Below are 16,128 nucleotides of genomic sequence, written 5' to 3'. Positions count from 1 at the left end.
CCACCTTCAGTGGAGGTGGGGAGAGGGGTCCCGCACTGCCGCTGCGTTTGCCAGCCGTGAGCCCAACTTCTGGCTGAGCAGCGCTCCCCTGTGGGAGCACACTGACCACAGGGGGTAGCTCCTGCGTTGAGCGTCTGCCCCCTGGTGGTCACTGCGCGTCAAAGCGACCTGTTGTTCCGTTGGTTGTTCAGTTGATTTGCATATTAGGGTTTTATTATATAGGACTAGAGGCCCAGTGCACAAAAATTTGTGCACTGGCGGGGGGGGGGGTGTCCCTCAGCCCCACTTGTGCCCTCTCACAGTCTGGGACCCCTCGGGAGATAACGACCTGCTGGCTTAGGCCTGCTCCTGGGTGGCAGAGGGCAGGCCCAATCCCTAGGTGCAGCCCCTGGTTGGGCTCAGAGCAGGGCCGATTGGGGAGTTGGAGCGCTGCCCCCTGTCATGCACAGAGCAGGGCGGATTGGGAGGTTGCGATGCCACCCCAGTCACGCTCAGGATAGGGCCGATTGGGGGGTTGGGGTGCCACCTCCTGTCACACTCAAGGCAGGGTCAATGGGGAGGTTGCGGCACCACCCCCTGTCACGCACAGAGCAGGGCCGATCAGGGGGTTGGGGCGCTGCCCCCTGTCACGCTGCTCCAGGGGCCAGGAGGCCTCACGGCTCTGCTGATCCCAGTGCTGGGAGGCCTCGCGGCTCCGCTTGACACAGGGGCAGTGAGGCCTCGCTGCTCCGCTGATCCCGGTGCTGGGAGGCCTCGCTGCTCTGCTGATCCAGGTGCCGGGAAGCCTCACAGCTCTGCTGATCCCAGTGCCGGGAGGCCTCGCGGCTCCGCTGATTCCGGTGCTGGGAGGCATATTACCCCTTTACTATATAGGATAGAGGCCTGGTGCACGGGTGGGGGCCGGCTGGTTTGCCCTGAAGGGTGTCCTGGATCAGGGTGGGGGTCCCGCTTGGGTGCCTCGCCAGCCTGGATGAGGGGATGATGGCTGTTTGCAGCTGGTCACACCCGCTTCAGGGTGGGGGTCCCCACTGGGGTGCCTGGCTACCCTGGATGAGGGGATGATGGCTGTTTGCAGCTGGTCACACCCCCTTCAGGGTGGGGGTCCCCACTGGGGTGCCTGGCCAGCCTGCATGAGGGGATGATGGCTGTTTGCAGCTGGTCACACCCCTTCAGGGTGGGGGTCCCCACTGGAGTGCCTGGCCAGTCTGGGTGAGGGGCTGAGGGCCGTTTTCAGGCTGGCGGGCGACTGAAGCTCCAAACCTGTCCTTTTTTTCTTTTATTCTGGGATTTATTTACCTTCTATGGCTGTCACTGGAGCTGAAAGCCGGCTTTAGCTCTGAGGCCGGCTCCAGCTTGAGGCCTTGGCTGCTGAAAGCAGGTATCTGGTTTGTTGGGTTCTATAATTGTAACACTGTTTCGATCCTGCTCGCTCCAGCTCTGACTGCTGAAAGCAGGTATCTGGGTTTTTGTTTAGCTTCTATATTTGTAATAATGTTTCTTAAACTGCAAGCTCAGAGGCCGGCAGCGGCAGGCGGGGAACGTTGGCTTCCTCCGTCACTGGAGCAAGCAAACCTCCTGTTCGCTTCAAGCTGCCTGGCTGCCGGCCGCCATCTTGGTTGGCAGTTAATTTGCATATCGCCCTGATTAGCCAATGGGAAGGGTAGCGGAGGTATGGTTAATTACCATGTTTCTCTTTTATTAGATAGGATAGGATAGTTGCCTGGGTTAATAATTATAATGTTATTTTGGATGGTTGTCTTGTGTGATAAATAAATACTTGCTGAAAATAAATGCTTATTTTTCCCATTTCAGTGAATTAAGGGGTCTTAGTGAAAGGGAGAAAAGACACTAACATTGAGTATGTACTCTGTGCTAGGAGTTTGACTTAATATGTCCCATTAGAGAGAGGCAGCATATTGTAGTGGTTACCTGTGGATTCTGAAGGCATGTTGCTTAGGTTCCTCTCTGTTTCTGCTCTTACAGCTGCCTGACTTCAGGCAAATTACTTATTTTTCTGTGCCTAGGTTTCTTCATTGACTATTTTTATACATTTCCCACATAAGCTTTGTTATGAGGACTAAATAAGGTAACATACATACAGTGTTTAGGAAGTGCCTATATAACTGTTAGCTATTCTTTAAGGTTCACAAATTCACAGTGTTTTATAACCTCACAAAAATCCTGTAAGGTAGGTACCTTAATTTTTATTTTATAGGTAAGAAGACTGTAGTTTGGTGAAGTTTGTAACTTATCCACAATCACCCATGTCTTTAGTGAGGCAAATCCTACTTTGCTTCTTTATGCATTCTACCATGCCTTCAATATGTTAGTTACTTTAAAATATCCAAAAAATGATTATCACATGATTCATATGGTATTAAGTAACATTAATGTTTCATTTATCATAAAAATGTTGCTATTTGGCAACAGAATTAGTAGAATAACTGTTTTTGAACTTTACAGTCTTAATATTTTGAAAAATCTTATTATTGATCCTTACTTGCATCAGTGATAACTGAAATTTTAAAAAAATATGTTTTTATTAATTTTTAGAGAGAGAGGAAGAGAGAAGAGAGATAGAAACATCAATGATGAGAGAATCATCGTTTGGCTGCTCCTGCACGTCCCCTACTGGGGCTTGAGCCTGCAACCTGGGCATGTGCCCTGACCTGGAATTGAACCGCGATGTCCTGGTTCATGGGTCAACACTCAACCGCTGAGCCACACTAGCGAGGGAAAACTGAGATATTTAAAAATATACTATATATTGTAATTGCTATTTAATTGAAATTAATTAAATAAAAATAACTTACCTGGGTTTAGGTAAATATATATTTATAACATCATTTAGTAGGTGATGATTATAATGGTACCTTGTGGGTTTTTCATAGTTTTGAACTTTATTTTTAACCTGTTGTATAGTTATTTATGTATTTGAATATAGTACAATTTTTTAATTTCACTGATGATATGGATGCCATCTGTGATTAAACAGATTATATCTAAATTCTTAAGGTTCATACATTTTATAGAAAAAGTTGTATTTGCTAATGGATAACCACTGGAGTTTATTAATATTGACTTGAGACATGTGTGTCTACCTCTGTGGCATCTTTTATAAGAATAATTCAGTGTACTGGATAAGGAACTTAATGTCAGATATTGAAGTGAAAGATAAGGCAGTGTTATTGTTGTTTTTTTTTTAACTTAATTGTGTAACAGAGGGGTGAAATGTGTTATTATAGATCCTAAAGCCAGTCTTCTCTTAGGAATTTTTCCTTACTTGCTCCTCCTCCTTCTCCATATGCACACAGACACACCTTCAGCCAACACAACAAAATAAAAATACTGTTTTATAAGAAAATGTTTAGATAGGTAAAAAGCCTCAGACTGCTTTTCCTTTCTATTTTCTGTATGGCTTTAGGTAGAATGCATAATGCACAACATGCTTTAAGATTTCCAATTAGAAGCAGTAGCAGTTTTATTTTGAATAGCTCCAAAGAAGCTATTGGCTGATGTTTCCTCCTCAGTACCCTTTGGCCTACCTTTTAAATTTCTTTTGGTAAAGTGCAGCTTGCTGCCAGTAATTCATTCTTTCACTTTGTTCATGGAAGTTGCTGAATTTGATTATGAGTTAGAAAGAGAACAGTTACTCTAATTTTACATTTAATATATTCTTCCTTAGTTTAATTTCATTTATAACATATTGGTGGCAAAACTGTTGCATATCCTTTGAGTTTTATAATCTGATTCTGTCGATTAGTTATTCAGATCTTTCTCAGTGAATAATCTTTTTTTTAAATTCTTCTCCCCCCTCCCCCTCCTTAACTTGGCTCTCACCAATTCATTTTTCCTCTCTCAATTTTTTTTTCTTCTCAGTAAATTATTTTCCCCATCACATCTCCTAGAGGAATAAAAAGGGCCCTTAATCCTCAGCAGGGCATTGTTGGAAGGGTCACTGAGAGGACGAGAGCAGAGGGCATATGAAGGCATGGGTTTCAAAACTAGCTGCTTGGTTCCTTTTGAATCTGAAGTGCGGATCAAGTACTCTGTTCACATCCGATTCCTATGATTGCTGCAATGCTTCTCTTTGGAAGAGCTGCTATCAGAATTGTAAATGCTCTTCTCTGCATTGCAGTTTAGTTAAGGACATTCTGAAGGAATTGGTGTTGGTTTTCATTACTTTATATAAAGGCTTGGGAAAAGTTCTTGTTTTTTTTAGGTTTCTAGGTCTGGCAAAAAAGTGGCTAGTTGATGTCACAAATAAGATGACTTTATTTTTAGGGTATTTTAAGATTCTAGAAGTATCTTCTCTTACATTTTATGCATTACTGTGCTGATAGAAGCCTTTCTAATTTTTCTCTGATTTTGAAGACTTTACTATCTAAGGGCATTAATACTTTTTTTTCTTTATTTATACAGGGCAAGGATTTAAGGTTTTTATTTCTTAATATTAGATGTTTTACCCTTAGTTTACTTTCCCTTTTACTTACTAGATGAAAATGTGAGACTTAAAGGAATTGCTTCTTGTCCTGCTCATCCTGCTCTGGGAAGGAAAAACAAACAAACCCAGAACAAAACTCCTATGCAGCACTTTTATATTTGAAATCCTATTGAACCTTACCTAGTGAGCAAGTTTAAATATTGCTCCTTTTTTAACGAGCCCCTTCATACCATGTTGTGGCTTAGTTTTTAAAGATTTAGGTAGTATATATACACATACACACACTAGAGACCTGGTGCACGAATTTGTGCACGGGTGGGGTGCCTCAGCCTAGCCGGCAATTGGGGCTGATCAGGGGGACTGGCCTGCCAGGGAGGGACTGCGGGAGGTTGGCTGGCCGGCTGGGGAAGGAACCACGGGAGGTTGGCCAGCTGGCCGGGGCAAGGGACCCTCCTGTCTGGGTCCGGGGTGTGGGTGAACCATATTCATGGCTGTCAGGGCCCCAGCAGCAAGCTAACCAATGGCCGATTCCACGAGGAATTGGGCTCCCTCCTCCCTCCTGTCTGGGTCCGGGGTGCAGGTGAACCATAATTGGGGCTGTCAGGGCCCCAGTAGCAAGCTAACCAACGGCTGATTCCACAAGGAATCGGGCTCCCTCCTCCCTCTTGTCTGGGTCCGGGGTGTGGGTGAACCATATTCATGGCTGTCAGGGCCCCAGCAGCAAGCTAACCAATGGCCAATTCCATGAGGAATTGGGCTCCCTCCTCCCTCCTGTCTGAGTCTTGGTTGCGGGTGAACCAGATTCAGGGCTGTCAGGGCCCCAGCAGCAAGGTCTGGGTCAGTACGAGTCATAGCTACTGCCGGTCGTCTGGTCATCTGGTCTTTTGGTCATAACGGTTGCTTAGGCTTTTATATATACACTAGAAGCCCCGTGCTCAAAAATTTGTGCACTGGCAGTGGGTAGGGGGGTCCCTCAGCCCAACCTGTGCCCTCTCACAGTCTGGGACCCCTTGGAAGATAACCACCTGCTGGCTTAGGCCCGCTCCCCTGGTAGCAGATGGCACGCCCAATCCCGTGGTGTCTGCCCCGTCTCCCCCAACTGAGCCACCAGGCCAGGGCTAGATTTTCTCTATAAAGTCCCATTTTTCTGGAGTTGAGGTTAATAGAAAAATGATGACATTGGATTTTCTTGGGGAAAAGTGGTGGTTAAGAAGGCTGCAAGGAAACTTATGACCCTTTCTTTAACACTGGAATATTTTAAACCATGTATACATTTTATCTAATTTTGAATCCTATAACTGAAAATGTTAGTATAGAAGTAGAAATCACACAGTGGTAAAGCTTGCAAGGGGACCATAGGGATCGCATAGTAACCAATCCTGATACTCTACAGAGGAACAAATGGAGGTTTGTTCATTCATTCATCCATTTATTCATTTATGAAATATTTATTTCATGCTTGCTCTTTTATGTGCTTGGGGATATCCCTTTCCTTTTGGAGTTTACAATGAGTATAATAAACATCACAATTAAGTAAATTACATAGTATGTTAGAAAGAGACACAAATACTAGTAGTCTGGGATAAGGGGGAGGGCAAGTGCTTGAAGGTAGGGGTGTGTTTGCAGTTTAGGATAGAATAGGCCCTACTGAAAATATGACAGTTGAGCAGACTTGAAGATGAAGAGTAGTTTGTGTGACCAACTGAGGGAAAAGTGTGTCAGGCTGGCAAAAGAAACAGCCAATTTTAAGGCTAATGTGTGGGAGGATGTCTAGCTTACTATTCAAGTAATAATAAAAAGATCAGTGACTTCTAGAGTAATAAGTGGACTGGAATCATAGGTTCTGAAAATTAACAGAGTTGGGAGGCAGGAGTGTGGGGAACTACATAGATTATGGGGTCTGGTGAATTGTTGTAAGGACTTTGGCTTTTACCTGAGTGAAATGGGGAAGGGGTGGCAATGAAGGGCTTCTGAGCAGACATGATCTGACTTATATTTCAACCCAATCCTTCTGACTGAACTGTTGAGAAGACATGCTGGGGTAAGGTTGCTAGATTTATAAAATGAAAATATAGGACACCTACTCAATTAAAATTGAATTTTAGATAAACAATGAATTATTTTTTATATACATACATAATATGTGACTGACTATTAACCCATATGGCAGAATGTTAACTACTTTTTTATAATTAAAACCCCCACAAATCTTCAGTTACTGTTGATTACTATAGATTATTATTACCATGATCTTGCTGGTTCCAAGGCTTGGGCCCTTATAGCTAATTTTCATTTCTCTCTTTTCCGTAGTACCTGTATTATTGTTTTTCACTTTGTGGTTATCTTATATGCTAGAGTGGTACAAATGCAGTTTGTCTTATACCTTAGAGTGGTACAAATGCAGTCTGTTGGACCCTCAACCCAGACCTATTGAATCAGAATTTCTTCAGATGGAGCAGAGTACAGTATCTCCATGACTGCCTACTGTTCTGGTTTTATCTACACTAGTGAACAAAACATACAAAAATCCTTACCCTAATAGAATTAACATTATAGTTGGAGAGATATAATGAAAAAGATCAATAAGTAAATATAGAGTACATTAAATATTGATGTAGGTGCAAAAAAGAAAGAAAAAGCAGGAAGGGGAATAGGAAATATCCTGTGTAATGATGAGGGAGTTACAATTTTAGGTAGAATGACCATTGAAGGCCTCACTGCATGGTGATGTTTGAATCAAGACTTGAAGGAAGTGACAGAACCAGGGTCCTTGTGGGGACAGAATTCTTGGCTGAAGGAACAGCAAGTATAAAAGTCCTGGCTCAGTGGTTGAGCATCAACCTATGAACCAGGAGGTCATGGTTTGATTCCCGGTCAGGGCACATGCCCGGTGAAGGGCGTGAAGGAGGCAGCTGATCAATGATTCTCTCTCATTGATGTTTCTTTTATTTTTTTATTAAAAAAAAAAATCTTTATTGTTGAAAGTATTACATATGTCCCTTTTTTTCTCCCATTAACCCCGTATAGCCTGCCCTGATGTTTCTATCTCTCTCTCCCTCTCCCTTCCTCACTGAAATCCATAAAAATATATTAAAAAGAAAAAAAGAAATCTTAAAAAAAAACACGTCCTAAGGCACATGTGTATGCCTGGTGTGTTAAAAATGCAGGGGGGCAGTGTGTCTGACAAGGAGTATAAAGGGAGAATATAGTAGGGGATGAGAAGAAAGAGATAAAGGGATGGTGATTGTTACCAGTTAGGCTTTATGGTATGTTGGGGAGAGATATGGATCCCAGGCCCAGTTGTGACATTACCTCTGGGCCTGTTTCTTCATCATTAAAAAGTAGACAGAAGACTAAGATGATCTTGTAGGTTTCTTCCTGCTTTAAAATAGTCTTTGAAATCTGTTATTTACCTTTTATTTCTACTTTGTCAGGTCTTTTGCAAGCAATTAATTTATCATTTGAGATACTCTGTACTGTTCATGAGCTCATCTCTGTTTGTGCTTCATCCAGACAGGTAACTTTTTCCTTTATGTTGTCCTTCTTTCTCTTCTTTCTTGACTGAACTTGAAGATTTAGATAGTCCTTTGATAAAGAGTAGGAAGTTATTTTCTTTTTTTTTTTTGGGGGGGGGGGGGCCTTCCGGGACGAGCCGGAAGACCTGCTGGACAAATTCAAAAAGAGCTGTAAGCACTGGAAGTTATTTTCTTATTGCTTTGTCTAACCAGTTCTTCTGACAATAGGATTCTTATTTAATCTTATCTAATAGAATTAAGAAACATATTGTATCTACTAAGAGATTGAAATTCTTCTGAATGGAAGCTTGATTTAAAGAAAAGAAAGATGAGGCTTGACTCAACTCTAAATCGAACAAATCTCAATTGCCAGTCCAAGATTAAATGGAATATAATGTGCAGAGATTCATGGGATTCTTAAATAGATACTTCTAAGGAAAGGACAACCTTTAGGTAGGCCTTAGTCCTGTATGAGTGTTTACTTACAAACAATGGGGTGGGACCACTCTATGATGTTATTTTGATGGGTTCTATTAGCAGCTGACATAGATAAAAGGAACTTGTCATGAAGCTTTACAATCTTCTTCAGTATAAATTCCGTTGGAAGAACAAAGTAGTATCAAAACTGTTGTTGGTGCCTTTGAAATCTAACACACACAAAAATTGAATTTGTAGGCTTTCAAATTGCAGCTTTCATGTAGTAGTAATGAAACAGTATAATCACTGAATAATTCTGCCACCTTTTACAGCTTTCACAGGGTATTATGAATATAAAGAAACAAATCCAAAAACATAAATAGCATCTTGGGGTTTGAGCTGTCTAGTTTTATGTCACTTGCTAGACTTTGAGTACTACAGGGGAGTCAGAAAAAAGAGTATAATAGTAGGTACCAATGTATTAGGTTAATTTTTACGGTGACATTAAATATGGCAATTATATTTTACAATAGTAAGTTTATAGTTATTTTTACTCAAAATCATTTTCTTTATCTGTTGTGTAATTGGTGAGGCTTTTGTAGTGATTATTCTTTTGATTATACTTTAAAATCCTGTAATCTCCTTCACCACCCTCTATTCTTATGTGATAATGTATATTAGCAGCCATCTATGTATATGTAAAATTTACTTCTACTATAGCATATTTTAGGGTAGATCTTTAGTTTTGCCCTGAAATGAAAGATAAGAAAAATCCTAATTTGTGCTTTTTTAAACTAAATATAATTATCTTAGGAGGAGTGAGGTGGAAAGGATTCATAAAACTTAGCTGGTTTGACACCCAGTTGCATATATTATTTATAGCCTCTACTTTGCTCTACAGTATAAAACTGTCTACAGCAAGCATGTCAAACTCAAAGGCTAACACGGGCCAAATAAACAAAGTTTAAGTTTATGTGGGCAGCAAAAAAACAAAAGCTTCAATATCCATCGAAACTTAGGTTTATTTCGATAGAGACATGCTGAATACAGAGGGCTGAAATAAATGAGTAATTGTTAACATAAAATAATAGAACATTTTAATAAAAATTAAACATTTTTTTTGAACATTAACTTACCATGCACTGAATAACTTCACAAATTAATACTAGTAAGCATAACACAAATAAACTTATTTTTCTTGTTCTCCGAAAGCAAAATATTTTCTGTTGCTCACACCAAACAAGTCAGTACAAGACTAATGACGTGGCAATTGGCTGCTAAAATATTTGCTGCTAGTATTAGTGGAGAGAAATGGTGCTCCTGCATGTAAGGGAAATGAATGCAACATGATTATAGTAATCAGTCATTAGCAAACATTGTAGTTAATTATTAATAATTATGTATAACAGAATATTGTAAAAATTAAGTTATGAAATTTTTATTAAAACGTTTCTTACATACCGTTATATTGGCTGGGCTGCAAAAATATTTGTTGTAGGCTGCATGTGGCCTGTGGGCTGCGAGTTTGACATCGGTGGTCTACAGTATAAAACTGAAAATTTAAATTGAAAGACTATTTATACACTTAAAATAGAAGTCTATTTAAAATAATGGAGTAAATTATGAAAAACAAATGAAAAGTTTATTTAGTATCTTTTGAATATTATTGAATTCTAGACTTGAAAATATGCATAAGCTAACTTTCATAGCTACGGTAATTTTACCGGTTTAGTAGTTGTGCCAATTCAAAGAATAATATACATTAATTAGTATAGGCCTTAGTGTTTCTATTTAATGGACACCTATTTCATTTATGATATGTAAAATCCAAGCAGGACATGCTAACTTAGTTCCAGTGAAACAGCCTAAAAAGTGTCTTCATTACTTATTTATTTTTTGTTAATCCTCACTCAAGGATATTTTTTTTTAAAATATATTTTATTGATTTTTTACAGAGAGGAAGGGAGAGAGATAGAGAGTCAGAAACATCGATGAGAGAGAAACATCGACCAGCTGCCTCCTGCACATCTCCCACTGGGGATGTGCCCGCAACCCAGGTACATGCCCTTGACCGGAATCGAACCTGGGACCCTTCAGTCCGCAGGCCGATGCTCTATCCACTGAGCCAAACCGGTTTCGGCAGGATATTTTTTCCATTGATTTTTTTTTAAGAGAAGTTGGAAGGGAGGGGGAAGAGAGACAAACATTGATATGAGAGAGATACATCGATTACTTGCCTCCTGCATGTGCCCTGATGAGGGCAGGATCAAGCCTGCAACATAGGTACATGCTGAGGGCTGACACTCTAACCACTGAGCAACACTGGATAGGGCCTCTATTATTTATTTATTTATTTTTTGATGATGAAGAATACATTTATTTTTTAATGTATACATGTACACTGATAGTCCGACAGAAAACTTTATGACTCCATTTGATATTATCAGTGGGACTTTTGCTGCCGAGAGAAACATAGAAATTTATTCCCCTTTCATTAGTATCGGTGGGCGAGAGAGAAGGTTTCATTTTTTTTTACTTTCCTCATTGGTTCTTTTTTTTTAAATTAATAAATCTTTATTGTTCAGATTATTCAGATTATTACAGATGTTCCTCTTTTTTCCCCCTATAGCTCCCCTCCACCTGGTTCCCACCCCACCCCATGCCCTTATCCCCCGCCACTGTCCTCATCCATAGGTGTAAGATTTTTTTGTCCAATCTCTTCCCACACTCCCTTCCCCCCAAGAATTGTCAGTTCATTCCCTTTCTATGCCCCTGCTTCTATTATATTCACCAGTTTATTCTGACTTAATTTTTAGGTTCACTTGTTGATAGGTATTTATTTGTTGTCACTTTATTGTTCATAGATTTTATCTTTACCTTTTTTTCCTCCTCCTCCTCCTTCTTCTTCTTCTCTCTCTTTCTCTCTCTCTCTCTCTCTCTCTCTCTCTCTCTCTCTCTCCCCCTTTCTTCTTCTTCTTCGTCTTCTTCTTCTTCTTCTTCTTCTTCTTCCTCCTCCTTCTTCTTCTCCTCCTCATCCTCCTGCTCCTCCTCCTTCTTTTTCCTCCTCCTTCTTCTTTTTCCTCCTTCTTCTTCTTTTTCCTCCTTCTTCTTCTTTTTCCTCCTTCAGCATTTCATATAATCCTGGTTTGGTGGTGATGAACTCCTTTAGCTTTTTCTTGTCTGTGAAGCTCTTTATCTGACCTTCAATTCTACATGATAGCTTTGCTGGGTAGAGTAATCTTGGTTGTAGGTTCTTGCTATTCATCACTTTGAATATTTCTTGCCACTCCCTTCTGGCCTGCATGGTTTCTGTTGAAAAATCAGCTGACAGTCATATGGGTACTCCCTTGTAGGTAACTAACTGTTTTTCTCTTGCTGCTTTTAAGATTCTCTCTTTGTCTTTAGCCCTTGGCATTTTAATGATGATGTGTCTTGGTGTGGTCCTCTTTGGATTCCTTTTGTTTGGGGTTCTCTGCACTTCCTGGACTTGTAAGTCTATTTCTTTCACCAGGTAGGGGAAGTTTTCTGTCATTATTTCTTCAAATAGGTTTTCAATATCTTGCTCTCTCTCTCTTCTTCTGGCACCCCTATAATTCAGATGTTGGTACTTTTGAAATTGTCCCAGAGGCTCTTTACACTATCTTCATATTTTTGGATTCTTTTTTCGTTTTGCTTTTCCGGTTGGGTGTTTTTTGCTTCTTCATATTTCAAATCTTTGACTTGATTCTTGGGATCCTCTCGTCTGCTGTTGGATCTCTGTATATTATTCTTTATTTCAGTCAGTGTATGTTTAATTTCTGACTGGTCCTTTTCCATTTTTTTGGCATTCTCATTAAGATCCTTGAAGGTCTCACTAAGTTCCTTGGAGGTTCGTAGAAGATTCTTGAGTAACCTTATAACTGTGGTTCTGAACTCTATGTCCTCCATTAGTTTGCTTTCCTCCATTTCTTTCATTTGTGACATGTTTCTTTGTCTTCGCATTTTTGGCTGACTGTGAGGACCCACTGTGTCTATAAGAAGAACTGCTGTGCTGTAGACACCCTTATGGGGCAGGACTTGCTTCAGTGGGGCTTTGGTGCTCACTGAGTCTGCCTCTTGAGTGTGTCCCTTATGGATGTGAGGAGTTGAAATCTGGTATCTGACCAGGGGTACCCTGGCTCCTGGATCTCCAAGTCAACCACTGTGTGAGTCCACCCAGCAGGAGCTACAGCGATATCAGCAGATTTCTCCTCTTTGTTTGGGATTTGGAAGTTTTGGAGCTCTCTGACCCAGCTGCAGTTAGATTAGGCTGCAAAAGCCGAGGTGATTCCTTTGCACCGCTGAGCACAGCTTGGGAGGGGATGTAAATTGAGTGGGGCGGGGTCTCAGAGAATCACCAGGGCGGAGCGACTGTCATCAGTGTGTCTGCAACTCCTGGCTTCTCCGCGACTCCGCGTCTCTGCAGTCCCGCGCCCCCACAGCAACAATGATCCCTGCAAGCAGCTCTGTGAGAAAGCCCCCCTCACTTTCCAAACTGCTGCAAGACAGTCCATTTTCTCCCCGTAGGAGTCTGGGACCTCAGAATCTCGCCTTAAACGAGCTCAGTGCGTTCGAGAGCTTGTATCCCCTTCCGATTGAAAAAAACCACGCACCAAGTTGCAGCCGCCTCGCGTGCGCCTTCCTTCCTCTGTTCTTGGCGCCTCTGCACCTCCTACCCAGTCTCAATGTGCTTCTTTCTTTCCTTCTAGTTGTAGAACTTCCACTCGGCCAGCTTTCCCGTGGTTCTGGATGATAGCTGTTTTGTCTTATAGTTGTAATTTCAGTGTTCTTGTGGGAGGCAGCACACACAGGTTTATACCTTACACCGCCATCTTGGTTCTCCCGGTCCTCTATTATTTTTAAAAACTAGCCAATTAAGGATGAGAAGGTAAATTTTTACTGAGATAGCTTCTCTGACACCAAGAGATATCCATTTCTTCCTGCTCTTGGCTCTCTCTACCAAAATTACATTGTTGAGTGATTCAATAACTGGGTCATGAGAAAGTATTCTCTAAATTAATGTCAGCAAACTATGACCTATGGACCAAATCTTGCCTGTATGTAAAATTTTATTCGAACACAGCTATGCTCATTAATTTACACTTTATCTATGGCTGTTGTGGTGGAATAATGATAGTGTTGAGTAGTTGTGGATCAAATGATCCACAAAGCCTAAAATATTTACTATTATTTACTCTTTTAGGGAAAAGTGCTGACTCCTGCTCTATCTCTTAAGTCTTTTATAGTCAGATCATGTTAAAGTTCTGGTGGAGATTTATGAGGTTAGTATTTTTGTGTTGTTTCCCATGTGCTCCATTCTAAGAAAGAATACTTTTAAAAAAAAAGTCATTTTGGGTTGTTAGTGCCCAGCTTTCTTATCCATAAGTAGGTATAATACCACCTATGAGAAGTTAATGATGAGAAATGTAAAGTTCTTAGGCATCCAGAGAGAATTCAAGCAATGGGGAGATGTAATCAGGGAAGTCTAAGTGTTTATTTGGGTGATTTAGGATGGCATGTTTTTAGAGATTCTGATTTTACACAGAGCTGACTGTAATGGCCTAGTTTATCCAGGATTTTAATATAACATTGCTTATTAACTTTCCTCCATGTTTTTCTTCCTTCCTCCTTCCCTGCCTTTACCCCTCTCTTTCTTTCTCTTCTCTTTCCTCTCTTCCTCCTGGTCTTCATAACTTCTTCTCTCTTTCTTTTTTTTAATCTTTACCTGAGGATATGTTTTTTTAATTTTTTTTTTTTTTGAGAGAGAGAGAGAGAGAGAGAGAGAGAAAGAGAAAGGGGGGAGAGTGAGAGAGAAACATTGATGTAAGAGAGAAACTTTGATCAGTTGTCTCCTGTACACGTCCCCACAGGCGATTGAACCTGCAACCTAGTTAGGTGCCCTGACTGGAATAGACCCCACAACCCTTTGCTGTGCAGTACAATGCTCCAAGAAGCTGAGCCACCCAGCCAGGGCTCCTCTCTTTCCTTTTTGATGTATGTAAACATTGCTATTAAGTTAAGGTCACTGGGTAGCTACTCTAGGGGGAGTATGCAGAGAACCTAACATAGAAGAATCTTCCTTATTCTTAGTTCCATTCTCTAGGAAGCAGAGGAACGTTAAAATCTTGTAATCTCCTTCACCACCCTCTATTCTTATTAGCAACCATCTACGTATATGTAAAATTTACTTCTACTACAGCAAATTTTAGGGTAGCTCTTCAGTTTTGCCCTGAACCATGATGCCTAAGGGTTCAATTTAGTCAGGCATGGTTTTCTTCTAGAAGACAGGATAGATTATTCCTAATGTTTTGAAAGAAATTTGAAGATCTAGTGATGATAAAATTGAGCCTACCAGTCTTATATTGCAAATACCTTTTAGTTGTTTTCTTGTTTCATGAAAACATAAACTTAAAAAGCTGTTATTTTACTTGACAGGTATTTTTAGGAGATCAATTTGAAACCTGGGACTTAGCCCTTTCTAGTTATTATAAAACCATCAGTAATATAAGAGAGCAAGGAAAAAGAATCTTAGAACATGTTTTGTCTTAATCATCCTTTATTATTATTTTGTGGTAGTTTTTAGTTTTTGTAGGTATCAGGAGAAAAGATATGGAAAAGAGGTGAATTCTAGGATGAAAGGTGTAACAGTAGACTCTTCTGTTTTAATTCAACTAAATTCTTTTGTTTGTGGTTTCAAAAGGAGTTAAAGTGGGTCAGAATTTCTCATTGAATGTTTCTACCATTTGAAACCTAATAAAACTCATTAAACCTAAATTTTATATACTGTTAAAGGTAAGTGTCCTCCCTGTTGTCTCATCCTATCTTATAAAAGAGAAACGTGTTAATTAGCCGTACGTCCGCTACCCTTCCCATTGGCTAATCACTGAGATATGCAAATTAACTGCCAAACAAGATGGCGGCCGGCAGCCAGGCAGCTGACGCGAACAGGGAGGCTTGCTTGCTCCAGTGACGGAGGAAGCCAGGTTCCCCGCCTGCCTTGCCGGCCTCTCAGCTGCTCTCTAAGAAACATTGTAACAAATATAGAAGCTAAACAAAACCCCAGAAACCTCCTTTCAGTCAGCCAGGCTTCAGCCAGCAGGACCGCATCATTTTTTCAAATCAGAAGGTAAACAAAGGCCAAAACCTGCCCTGGGGGGGGGGGGGTTAAACCTGCTTTCAAAAGCCGAGGCCTCAGAGTTGGAGCCAAGCCTCAGAGCTAAAGCTGGCCCAGAATAAAAAAATAAAGGAAAAAAGGACAGGTTGGGAGCTTCAGTCACCCGCCAGCCTGAAAACGGCCCTCAGCCCCTCACCCAGACTGGCCAGGCACCCCAGTGGGGACCCCCTACCCTGAAGTTGGTGTGACCAGATGCAAACAGCCATCATCCCCTCATCCAGGCTGGCCAGGCACCCCAGTGGGGACCCCCACCCTGATCCAGGACACCCTTCAGGGCAAACCAGCCGGCCCCCACCTGTGCACCAGGCCTCTATCCTATATAGTAAAAGGGTAATATGCCTCCCGGCACCGTGATCAGCATGACAGGGGGCAGCTACCAAACCCCCTGATCGCCCTGTGGCTCTGTGTGTGACAGGGTGCGGCGCCCCAACCCCCTGATCAGCCCTGCTCTGTGCATGACAGGGGGGAGCTGCCCAACCCCCTGATCGCCCTGCGGCTCTGTGTGTGACAGGATGCGGCGCCCCAAAACCGCCCCCACCCCACGGCCCTGCTCTGTGTGT

General features: G+C 41.5%; 1 protein-coding gene and 1 non-coding gene across 2 annotated transcripts in view; one reads left to right on the top strand and one right to left on the bottom strand.

Annotated features, from left to right (window-relative positions):
• NUBPL (nucleotide binding protein like) overlaps positions 1 to 16,128 on the top strand; it is a gene marked incomplete at its 3' end in the record, with an annotated part of 206,430 nt that overhangs the window by 32,899 nt on the left and 157,403 nt on the right. The gene's annotated exons all lie outside the window — the stretch shown is intronic.
• Positions 8,078 to 8,140, bottom strand: LOC111825359. The gene has a single exon (XR_002828520.1). It is a non-coding gene; the product is annotated as a U7 small nuclear RNA (small nuclear RNA).

The sequence above is a fragment of the Myotis lucifugus genome, unplaced genomic scaffold (genome assembly GCF_000147115.1).
Source record: "Myotis lucifugus unplaced genomic scaffold, Myoluc2.0 scaffold_22, whole genome shotgun sequence".
In the NCBI taxonomy this organism is placed as follows: domain Eukaryota; kingdom Metazoa; phylum Chordata; class Mammalia; order Chiroptera; family Vespertilionidae; genus Myotis; species Myotis lucifugus.
Note: the sequence above shows the minus strand (reverse complement) of the source record. Positions and strands in the feature narration are given on the sequence as shown.